At 36.0% G+C, this 12,036-nt stretch overlaps 1 protein-coding gene across 1 annotated transcript in view; it reads left to right on the top strand.

Moving 5' to 3' along the window:
- The window catches only part of LOC137274245 (kelch-like protein 5), a 166,931-nt gene that overhangs the window by 20,900 nt on the left and 133,995 nt on the right, over positions 1–12,036 (top strand). The window lies entirely within an intron of this gene.

The following is a 12,036-nucleotide window of genomic DNA, read 5'->3' as shown; positions in this document are numbered from 1 at the left end:
TCACCCCCTAATCCACCTACCAAAATGAGATATATCATCAGGGCTTGAGTACAAAGGCAGGAATGTTTACCCTCTATGTCTCGTTTATCAAGTGTTTTCAGGATGATGACATTATCTTCCTGCAGGAATGATCTTCAACAACAGTGATTGCTTCTTCAGCTTCTGGTGGCTTGTTGGAGTAATATTAATACTTGTTTAGTTAGTTCCATACAGTGTTGAAAATACCACATCTAATCATGGTACCAGCTGATGGTATCACCCCCATCAACCAATGTCCCTCATGCGCTAATGCTCATTGTTACTAAGTTGTATAGGAGGGTGATGGGGTAGTTTATCACTCATTCCTTCTCACTGACTGACTGACTGACTGACTGACTGACTGACTGACTGACTGACTCACTCACTCACTCACTCACTCACTCACTCACTCACTCACTCACTCACTCACTCACTCACTCACTCACTCGACCACCCATTTACCTGCTTATAATGATTTCTAATTTTAGTCACCGTTTGGCAGAAATATTCCTCATTGCCATAATATGGGTTTGCATGTCAGATAAAGTTGCTGACTAGCAAAGCTTGAATAGTGCTGACTGCATCAAAACAAAACAAAGCAACTGTCACCCCCACTCTCTCCAGACATACAGTACTTGTTACAGATGTCCCACAGGAGGTCTATGTAATATTGCAAGGTTGTATTGACAGCATCAGTGTTTAAGTGCCCTGCTTATCAGCTTCTGATCAGTATTGGTACCATTCCAAATTATCTCTCATCCAGTGCATCCATAGGAGCTGAGGTAGTTTGTCACACCTGTTCAGAATTCACTAATTTCCATTTTGTTGGATATTCTTAGAAGTGATTCTTGACTGCTTAAGGAGGTGATGATATCTAAGACAGATTTCTATTACCTATTGCTCACAGAAAACGTAGTTTGCCACTTATGAAATGTAATTTACTGTAATTATGTTCTTATCAGCTAGCTGACTGTATTAATATCCCTAAAGTGAGGTAATCATTTAAGGCATGGTAGCTACATTATTGTTTCTATTTTGCTGAGACTGGTAGCGGAGTATGTAATTTCATCAACATAAGCTTGGTGTTAATTTTTGCTGTGTTTGTGATTTTTTCAGTTTGTACTTTATTAAGGCTGATAGCTGAGTGTGTAATTTTATCCACATTGACTCCAAGTTCATACTTTTCTGAGGCTGATAACTGAGCATAGTTTTAGCCCCCTTAGCTCTGTGTTTGCACTTTACTGAGGCTGATAACTAAGTCTGTAGTTTTAGCTCCCTTAGCTTTGTGTTTGTACTTTACTGAGGCTGATAACTAAGTCTTTAGTTTTAGTCATATTAGATCAATGTTCATACTTTAATGTGGCTGATAGATGAGTGTATAGGTTTAGCCACATGAACTTTGTGTACCTATTTCTTTTTTATGCTGATAGCTGAGTTTGTTGTTTTAAGGACTAACTCTGTGTACCAAATTTACTAATCCTGATAGATGAGTGTGTAGATTTAGCCACATGAACTCTGTGTACCTATTTTACTAATCCTGATAGATGAGTGTGTAGATTTAGCCACATGAACTGTTTGTACCTATTTTACCCAATGCTGATAGCTGAGTATATGATATTTCTTGTTCTACTATACCATGTCTGAGAGCTGAGTGTGTAGTTTTATCCATGTCAAGGAATACTCTTTGCTGCAATTATCAAGGGATGCCAGTTCTTATCACCTGAACTTGTTATGGTGCACTCAGACACCCAGTATATCAAGCCTGAAGTTTTATCAGGGAAAAACAGTGTGAGCAGTGCAGGTTGAACAGATGCAGTATCAAATACATCCCCATACTGACCCCGAGATCACACCAGGATAAGAGAGGTATTTAGGTAATCTGTGACATACATGTGCACCCAAAACAAACACATCAAGATTACCTGCTTGCATACAGCATGGCGATGTGTTTTGCGTGTAGTGACTTATGTATCAACTTGCAACATTTTTCCTGTTGTTTGGAAGGCTGCTCAGAAGCTATACCCACTTGTGAGTATATTTGCTGCATGGGAGATGAAGGATGTTTACAGAATTATTTATTTGCATTTTTTAGAATTTGATAAGAGCTTGATATAATGTGTAAAGTAGTCTTAAACCCTGAGTGAATATTTTATGGCATGTATAGGAATATTAAAGCTAATGTAAATATAAAATTTATCATCACAAGTTGGTATTATCATGGTGTAAGGATTGTGGATTTCAATAAATTCATATGGAAATTCACCAGAAATGGTTGTAATCCACTGAATAAGACTTGATTTTTGATTTCCTTACATTCCTTATATGTAAAGGAGTTCTTGGGGTCATATGGTCTTGGAGATTAGGGAAGGGGCACCTGCTGTATCTGAATCAAAGCAGCATCTTAATCTTTTCCTTTTGCATTGAGGTATTAACAAAGATCACTCTGCTTTCATGCAATGTTTAACTCAGAAATTATTGTAATAATGTTGTGACACCTGTTATAAACTGATGTGTTTAATGATTGATGTCTGTGATTAGCGCTGCTGTTATGATACTAATAATCTTGCCTAATACAATGGGAATTGGACGATTCATTCGTGCCAACATTAGAAACTGGTTAAATGTAACACGAGTATTTGTATAAGGTTTCTGTAAGTGGATGTTGCAGTGGCTGAGTACGTTAGGTGACTGACTATTTTGTGCTGGTGATTAGGTGTCTGATTCTGAGGGTGTGGGTTCAAACACTGGCCTGGATGTATATGTATGTGTATAGTATAGTCAAAACATTGAGCAATAGTCATTGCCTTCTGCTATGTTTCCTCCTATTGTTTAATTTTTCTGTTACTATATTTTTGCTTGTTTTACAGATTTTCTCCTCCACATTCTTGATGTTTAAAAGGGAGTAATCAATATATATGCCTCAAAGCTAGATAAGTAAGTAATCAATATATAACTGCATACTTCTGTTGTCTTTTGTTCTTGTTTTGGGCAAAAGGATATAAAGCATCAAAACCAGGGAATAACCAGTCTCAATTAAATAATGAAAGTCATTGATGTCCTGCCTTACCAGCAAGACAAAAAAGGCTTTCACATCAGAAGATGTTGTGTGGAGTAAGTTTGGGAAAAGAAAGAATTATCAAAATGTCAATGTAACTGTAAATATTAGATCAAAGAGTTACTAGACATAACTGTTTCCCTCAAAGACGTATAAATAAACTCACTAATGATTAACAAGTGACAGGTGTATCTAAAAAACTAGTAATTTTTACTTTGGTAGCTATCCTGTGTTCAGTATTGAAGAGGATGCACCTTTAGGTAGGACACTGAAAGTACAAATGAGACCATTCCTCCTGTTTATAAGGCAATATGAGACTCATTGGTGTATCTCTGCAAAGCTTTTCCTGAAATAGATGTTGTAATTGCTTTTTTTAAGCTTTCTCAAGGTTCAATAATTATCTAGCAGAGAGTCTGTTGGCTTTAATGTGCTCTCTGTAATGCAAGATGCAGACACTGTGTTGAACACAATAAAAAATTCATTTTGAGTGGCATTTGGTTTCAGAATGGTAACTCTACGTAAAAGACATGTGTCACATGTTCCTAAACATGGCCCAATCCTAATCTTCCCTACTGTCAACGCTGCGTACTTGGTCAAGTACTTCTTTGGGTAGGAGCAGCACATACTGATGTCTCGCTGAATGGTAATGAAATGGATGAGAGTAGAAAAGTTAACACTGCTTGAGACAAATTTGATCGTTTGGCATTTTGATAGCAAGTTACGACTGTACGTAATGTCTGGCCATTATTTTGTTTTGGCTACTTATTGCAATGTGAAAGAGGATTAACAGGATTGTGTCTGGTGCATCAAGATGAGGGGATGATTAGCAATGTATCGATGAGGGGAACGAGAGAATTGGCCCCCGAAATCTTCATTGTATTGTCGAACTTGTCATCTTGCTCAGCAATATCCTAGCATTGATTTTAGCCTTCTTCGGCAGCACACAATTTATCTAAGTTCGTGTTTCCAGTGAGTTGGATTGTGAAATCACCAAGGCGAAAGTGCTGTGTGTAGCAGAAGTGGATATCATGGAAGTGATCGCTTTGCTTACAGCAGTTACCAAGATTGTTGAATCTGTGGGGATTTATATGCAGAGGGAGATTTCCAGCACGAACAAATGAGAATTGCAGAGGTTAATGTTGATAGGTGTTTTCTCAGTCTCCAAGCCAGGAGTGTGTTGGATGGGTTTCTGGACACAGATGCTGATTTGTTAGATTAATTCAGAAAGTTAAAAAAACATAATGTGTTTTTGAAGCAATGGACATACATCCTGAATATTTTTGGCCACTTTACTTTGAATCTTCTGCTGGTTTGGAGCACAGCTCTGTTGATGAACACTCAAGATGAACAAAGTTGGAAAAACCTTGTGCTGGCTGGCATGTGGTTTGTACATTTTTCTTTCACTATCTTTATAGATAAAGATCAGTTCATCTTTCTGGTTGGTTACCATGGTTTTGATTGTATTTAGGGGCTGTTGGTTTATACTGAGGTTAAGGTTGGATCAGCACTGCCAAGTGGGTGAATTGTAACTTAGGTTATTACTATAGCCAGTTGATTAACAGTGGCAAGAGTTAACACTGTGTCCAGTGTACTGACAGTGATATTAGGCAATGGGTGCAAGTGGTTAACTGTGTCCAGTGAATTAACAGTGACATGAGTTTACACTGTAAATAATCTGGGCAGTTAAACGTGTCCAGTGAATTGATGTGAGTTAATCCTGTGTCCAGTACATTGACTATACCGTAGGTAAACAACATGTCCTGTATGTTAACAGTGATATGGGTTAACACTGAGGTAACAGTGGATCCAGTAGATTGATTGTGACCAAGGTTTACAATATATTCATTGAATTCACACTGATACAGGTTTTACACTGTCTAGTCGATTAACAGCGATACGAGTTAAAGCTCAGAAAACAAAGGGTCCAGGTCTTTTATTTTCATGTTTCATATGGGCTGAAACAATGTCCTGAGAGCCAAGTAGACTAAAGTTAATGCTGTATCCAGTGCTTTGGTCTAGGTCTCTGGTTAAGCATGTAGTCATGAAAAAATAACAACACTGGTTAACATTAAGCTATGATAATTAAACACAGACTAAAATTAGGTTATGATAATTTACTTAAGATAGAGCATGAAACTATCGTATTTTAACATGGCTTAAGGTAAGGTGATGATGTTTTAACATAGGTTAAGGTAAGGTGATGATATTTTAACATGGGTTAATGTGAGGTGATGATATTTTAACTTTGGTTAAAATGAGGAGATTATATTTTACACTGGTTAAGATCAGGTGATCATATTGTAACATGTGTCAAGGTATGGTGATGACATTGTACATGGGTTAATGTAATGGTATTTTGTATGTGTTAAGATAAAGTTTTTTGTTTGTTTTTTATTTACCATCTTTACTCCCCAATTTACATAGTACATTGAGAGTACATTCAAATACCTGTATAAATGGGTGTAAGTGTGTACATACTAAGTACACATTTAATTTACCTTGTAAATGTATACTATATTCAAATAAGCATAAGAATATATGTGTAGGTACTTAAAGCACATGGGTTAAGGTATGGTGATGATATTTTACATGGTTTAAGATCAGTTGATGATACTGTACATGGGTTAAGGTAAGGCGATGATATTTTGCATGTATTAAGATAAGGTGATGATATTTTACATGGGTTAAGATGAGTTAATGATATTTTGCATGTATTAAGATAAGGTGATGATATTTCACATGGGTTAAGATGAGTTGATGATATTTTGCATGTATTAAGATAAGGTGATGATATTTTACATGGGTTAAGATGAGTTGATGATATTTTGCATGTATTAAGATAAGGTGATGATATTTTACATGGGTTAAGATGAGTTGATGATATTTCGCATGTATTAAGATAAGGTGATGATATTTTGCATGGGTTAAGATGAGTTGATGATATTTTGCATGTATTAAGATAAGGTGATGATATTTTACATGGGTTAAGATGAGTTAATGATATTTTGCATGTATTAAGATAAGGTGATGATATTTCACATGGGTTAAGATGAGTTGATGATATTTTGCATGTATTAAGATAAGGTGATGATATTTTACATGGGTTAAGATGAGTTGATGATATTTTGCATGTATTAAGATAAGGTGATGATATTTTACATGGGTTAAGATGAGTTGATGATATTTCGCATGTATTAAGATAAGGTGATGATATTTTGCATGGGTTAAGATGAGTTGATGATATTTTGCATGTATTAAGATAAGGTGATGATATTTTACATGGGTTAAGATGAGTTGATGATATTTTGCATGTATTAAGATAAGGTGATGATATTTTGCATGTATTAAGATAAGGTGATGATATTTTGCATGGGTTAAGATGAGGTGATATTTTGCATGTATTAAGATAAGGTGATGATATTTTACATGGGTTAAGATGAGGTGATGATATTTTGCATATATTAAGATAAGGTGATGATATTTCGCATGTATTAAGATAAGGTGATGATATTTTGCATGTATTTAGATAAGGTGATGATATTTTGCATGTATTAAAATAAGATGATGATATTTTGCATGTATTAAGATAAGGTGATGATATTTTGCATGGGTTAATAATAAGTTATGACATTTGAAAATGGGTTAGTATTAAGTAATGATATTTAAAAACTATATACACTTGATTACTAACGAGGAACATGCAGACAAGAGATACCAGATAACAAACTTCAATTAAGCAGTTTGAACACAAGACTCAGCATTCAAGACTTGAGGAATGGCTGCAGGTGGAGTTCAATGCCTGTTTCACCATACTAGCTGTATATATGTCTGAGTGCTAGTGCTATGCAACAGTAAAGAGTTTGGTATTATCATTCTTCATACAACACTACACAACACATAATGAGAACCCATGAAGATCCAGGTGAGAGTGCATCTTCAGTAACTCATGCTTGCTGCAAGAGATGACTAACGGGATCAGGTGGTCAGGCTCCCTAACCAGGTTGACACATGTCATTGTATCCCATATTGTGTATGTCAGTACTCACGCTGTTGATCTCAGGATTGTCTGATCCAGACTCAAATATTTACAGACAGCTGTCATAAAACTGGAATATTACTGAGTGAAGCTAAAACTATTATGAGAGTTGATCATGTGGTATTGTACTAAATACGTTTTGTGTTTCCATGGCAACAAATTTGACTTCAGCTGAATTTGGTGGTTGTGCTGTTTTCTGGAATTGAACTTTAAAACTGTTCACTATTTCTTCACCAAACTTGGCACATAATTAGGTCTGGTGGTGCCTTTTGGTAGTTTTGTAAAACCATTCATTATTTCTTCACCAACTCAAATTTAGAATAAAATATTTTTTGTGTTTCCATGACAATAAGTTTGGGTTTGAATTTGGTGGTAGAGCTCCTTTCTGGAGCAGCACTTAAAAACCTTTCCGTACTCTTCTTCTACTTTACCATATAAACACCAATACATTTGGCATAATTTGGCAGACACATTCATGAGTATTTTGCCATTTGCAGGGAATATTGATGACTTTGTCTTCTTGTTGAAACATGAATTATGAAGTATGGTTACATCAAACTGATTTTAGTGGTACTTTGGAGTTATTTGCAAGCATAGTTTGCTTTTTAGAAAACTGTCTTGTTAGTTACAGGGGATTTGCTGGCCAACTGATGGTGATTGTTGTTAATTGTTTAATGTGGAGATCACAAGAAGTCATGTTGTATTTATTATGCCCATGTTGGGTTATGTTGGAAAGACTTATAAACATTCCTGTGAAATATTTCACTGTAATCTACTTCACACTCAGTTAAAACAGTTAAAGAAATGCAATGTGGATCTATTCTCATATCCATGAACAGAGGGTATGGGTATCTTACTGGTTTTACCATGTGTTCATAATGTGCATAATGCTGAGCCCATGAAGACAGAATGCAGAATTTAACGTTGAATACTGTATTATATGTTGTATAGCATGATGTGAATGCCATTCTCTTTTCAATTAAACTTTCTGAAGTTCTGAGTTTGATTTTGTTAAGTGGGAGGTTGCATTTTGCAGCATAAGGTAACTCCCATGTATTTGCTTGTTTTGTTTTACTCAGCAACATGGTTAGCTTGAACCAAACAAACCTGTGACTGACATCGTGAGCATCTGTCCAAGCATCTCTGAGTCCATGATTTCTCACCCAACTTGACCTCTCAATCCATTTATTCAAGTCTTAAGACAAGCATATAAAGCATATAGTCATATAATAATGCTTATAACGTGTGTGCTTTGTGATACTGCTTTGAACTTAATGCTTGCATTTCTTGTTGACTGTCCATGCATTTGTTATCTAGGGAAGATGCAGGGCCCATTCGATTTTGGTGACCTTCACATAATGTTCAAAGTCATAGTGACACTTTGAAGATTTCAGCATGTTAACGTGCATGTCAAGATTGTCAGCGAGATACCTCAAGAACCATTTGCTTGATGTTCTATATATTTGACACCAAGTTTCATCTAGGGAAGGTGCAAGGTCCAGTTGATTTTTGTGACCTTCATGTGATTTTCACTTTCTTTAGTACTGTTTTTGCATATTTCATACACTAAGACACTCATGCCAAGGTCAAAGTTAGCTTTGAAAATATTTGTAGGTTTGAACAACTAAGCAAGATATCAAGAGAGGTTGACTGGTCTTGTTTTTGTGGACATTTAACTTTATCTTAAGTTATGGCCTTCACTTTCATTACTTTTTAAGTTTGATTTGATAATTTGCTGGGGAGGGATTATGTCACCATATTGACAATACTTTTTCTGGCTTTTTGTGTGTTTGAGTGAAAGTAACTTCAGTTAACTTTAAAGGTCACATGCAACCAAAAAATCAATATAATAATTAAAACACAATACAAATATATAAAATCCTTTGCTGATTTTTTTTTATCAAAAAACAAATAAACAAAATAATAAGTACTCTGTACTTGGGTTTACCTTCCTTGAAATGAACCTTGTCAGAACAAGTTAGTGTGCACTCAAGTGTGACGAAGCCTTTTCATTGGCCACTAGCTCATTTACCTGGCTCATTGTTTATGGCTTATAAACCCAATAGGTGTTAATTTCAAATTGCATGTGGTCAGTGATTGAATATGTGCATTACATATTGTCATTAGCAGACAGACTGGCAGACATATAAGTGTCGATAAACCAGACATTGAGTTTCCTCTGTGACAGAGTCTGCTTATCACAATAAACATGGGTTTTTATTATGTAATGAATAGATTACTTGCTTGTGCACACAATGAAGATTAGACTACTGCTGCCGACCTCATACTCCAGGAGGGCATACTGTTTCAAGCTCTGCCAACCTGTTCACTGTACATGCATTATGAGCGCAGTGCAGCATAGCTGTTGAAACCATTTTTTTCCCACAGCACTATGGGAAAATTAGTGAATTATTTGAACTACGGCTTTGTGGGCTTGTTTTTATTGCATTTATTTTGTTCAGCTTTATAGGTTGAGTTGTCATTTTCGATGATTTGTTTCGGTGCACACTGAAGGGCATTTGCAGAATCTGCAAAGTTTCATGACAAGACCATTTTATTATGTTTAAATGTCAGGATTAGATTTGGTCTTCAGTAACCCATACTTGTGAAAGGTGATTTATAGGATTGGGTGGTCAGACTTAATGTCATCATGTCCCATTTGCATAGATTGATGCTCATGTTGTTGATCACTGGATTGACGGGTCCAGGTTCAGTTATTTACAGACTGTCACCATAGAGCTGGAATAGTATTGATTATGGTGTGAAACAAGAAACAAAGCAACCGAACAGTTCCCCTAATTCTCAAAGACCATTTTGTACGCAGCTGACGAGACCAGTGTTAGATAGTATTTAAAAGGAGTCAGGTAGTAATTCAGCAATAGCTTCATGGCATACCATGCTGTTACTGAAAAGTGAGAGAGTAAGTTTAGTTTTATGCTGCACTCAGCAATATTGCAGCTATATGGCAGTCATCTGTAGATAATTGAGTCTGGACCAGACAATGCAGTGATCAAAAGCATGAGCATTGATCCATGCAACTGGGAACCAATGGCACGTGTTAACCAAGTCAGCGAGCCTTACCACCCAATCTCATTAGTCGCCTCTTACGACAAGCATAGTTGCCTTTTATGGCAACAAGCTTGGCTTGCTGAAGGCCAAATCTACACCGGACGCCTTTGTTACTGAAAATAGTATGGTTATTAATTGAATACTTGTTATGGCACTCATTGTTTCAGCGCTGAAATTATCTTAGTGCTACTTTTGTTCAAAATAAGAGTTGTAATGATCATCCCTAGTCATATTTACGATTAAGAATGAATGGTAACCCCTTATAACTAGGGAAGCCAAGATGTTTGATATAAGTAAAAGTGAACTAAAACATTTCACCTACTGAATCAGCTGTAACTTTTCAATGTCTCAGTCCAAGCAATTTCTGCATGGAAGGCAGGGCATAACATGAAAGAGTTCTTGATACCATGAGCCATAAACATCAAACAAGCACATACACCTATTGATGTCTCAAGCCCTTCCATGCTGGTAACAGCATTTTTGATGTATTTCACCTCAAAATATTCTGAGTGTGATTCCCATGGCAGTAAGGTGTAAGTGTGCGTATTACTATATCAGTTTTCATCTGTTTGCCTTATCATTATCAAGAACTTTGAAGCTAAAGGTTATTTCATAACATATTTGTCTTCACAAAGTCATTTTGCCTTAAATAAAAGTATTAGGAAAACATCATAAAACTATGTGCAGCAGTTTATTACCCTTAAACCATTTCTTACCATGAAAAAACAAAGCAATAAATCAATATTTTTGCAAATGAGTTAAGTGCTTGTAAAGAAAAATATCGGTTTTCAAACCTGGTTGATGAAATGTCTTAGAAGTGGGCAGGCAAAATACCAGTGTTTGCTTCAACATAGTATCAGCTCATTTAAGCATGCCAAGATAAGAAGAAGAGGCAGTGATTGGCTTGCCTGTGTGATTATTTGATGAACAAGACCAGCAAGCACCTGCCACACTCAATACACTGATCCTTGTGTGATTGACAAGCCAGGTTGGAGAGATATTCATCTCAGGGAAACACACAAACAATAACATAAACAGTCTCTTTAAGTTGAACATGGTCATCAGTCATGATTTTTGCAGACCTACAGGTTGTTTTTAGGTATTTGATTTGAGAAGTTATTTTCTTCACATGTTCTGCATAAAGATTAATTAGGAGGTAAATGTTGGGACACAAGATGGATGAGGTAGGAAACAAGCTTGAATGTAATATATCTCTGTTTAGAGGCTGGGTACTGTAAATTACTATTCATGTGATTTTCTATCTATTTTCTCACATGAATGAATCACTGTGAATACCTGTAAAGTTGCTGATGAAGTGTAAAGCAATGTTGACTCACTCACAGTCATGACTGAAATATTTGCTGGAACCTTTTGTTCGAGTGTTTTTGTGAAATAAGAATGAAAGCATGTTGAGCATGACTAAGCATGTGGTCTTTTAGCACAACATATGCCTTTGCAGTAAGTACAGAACCGTGAAAGCATACAAGTCCATATGATTGTTTTAAGCAAGCTTTTATGTACATATTTATACATATGATTTATGTTTTGTGTTCATATTTGTCTCAAGTAAGCATTCTGCACATTGTGTTTAGAATTGTGTAATCTACACATTGGGCTATGTTATTATTCAGTCAACATACTCTAGCTCAATACATACATATGCATGTGAAACATTTTTGGAGGCAGCTGAATTTTGTGACTGCTCTACTGTGATTATTGACACATAGACTTTCACTAAGAAGAGCTGTCTACCAATTACAATGCTGAAAGGCAGTTCAGTGAACAGTTTTTATCAACACCATGGAAGTCGTGAAAATCTGTACCCTCCATTTAGCCCACAGCTAGGATTCTTCTGATA

The sequence above is a fragment of the Haliotis asinina genome, chromosome 2, assembly GCF_037392515.1.
Source record: "Haliotis asinina isolate JCU_RB_2024 chromosome 2, JCU_Hal_asi_v2, whole genome shotgun sequence".
In the NCBI taxonomy this organism is placed as follows: domain Eukaryota; kingdom Metazoa; phylum Mollusca; class Gastropoda; order Lepetellida; family Haliotidae; genus Haliotis; species Haliotis asinina.
Note: the sequence above shows the minus strand (reverse complement) of the source record. Positions and strands in the feature narration are given on the sequence as shown.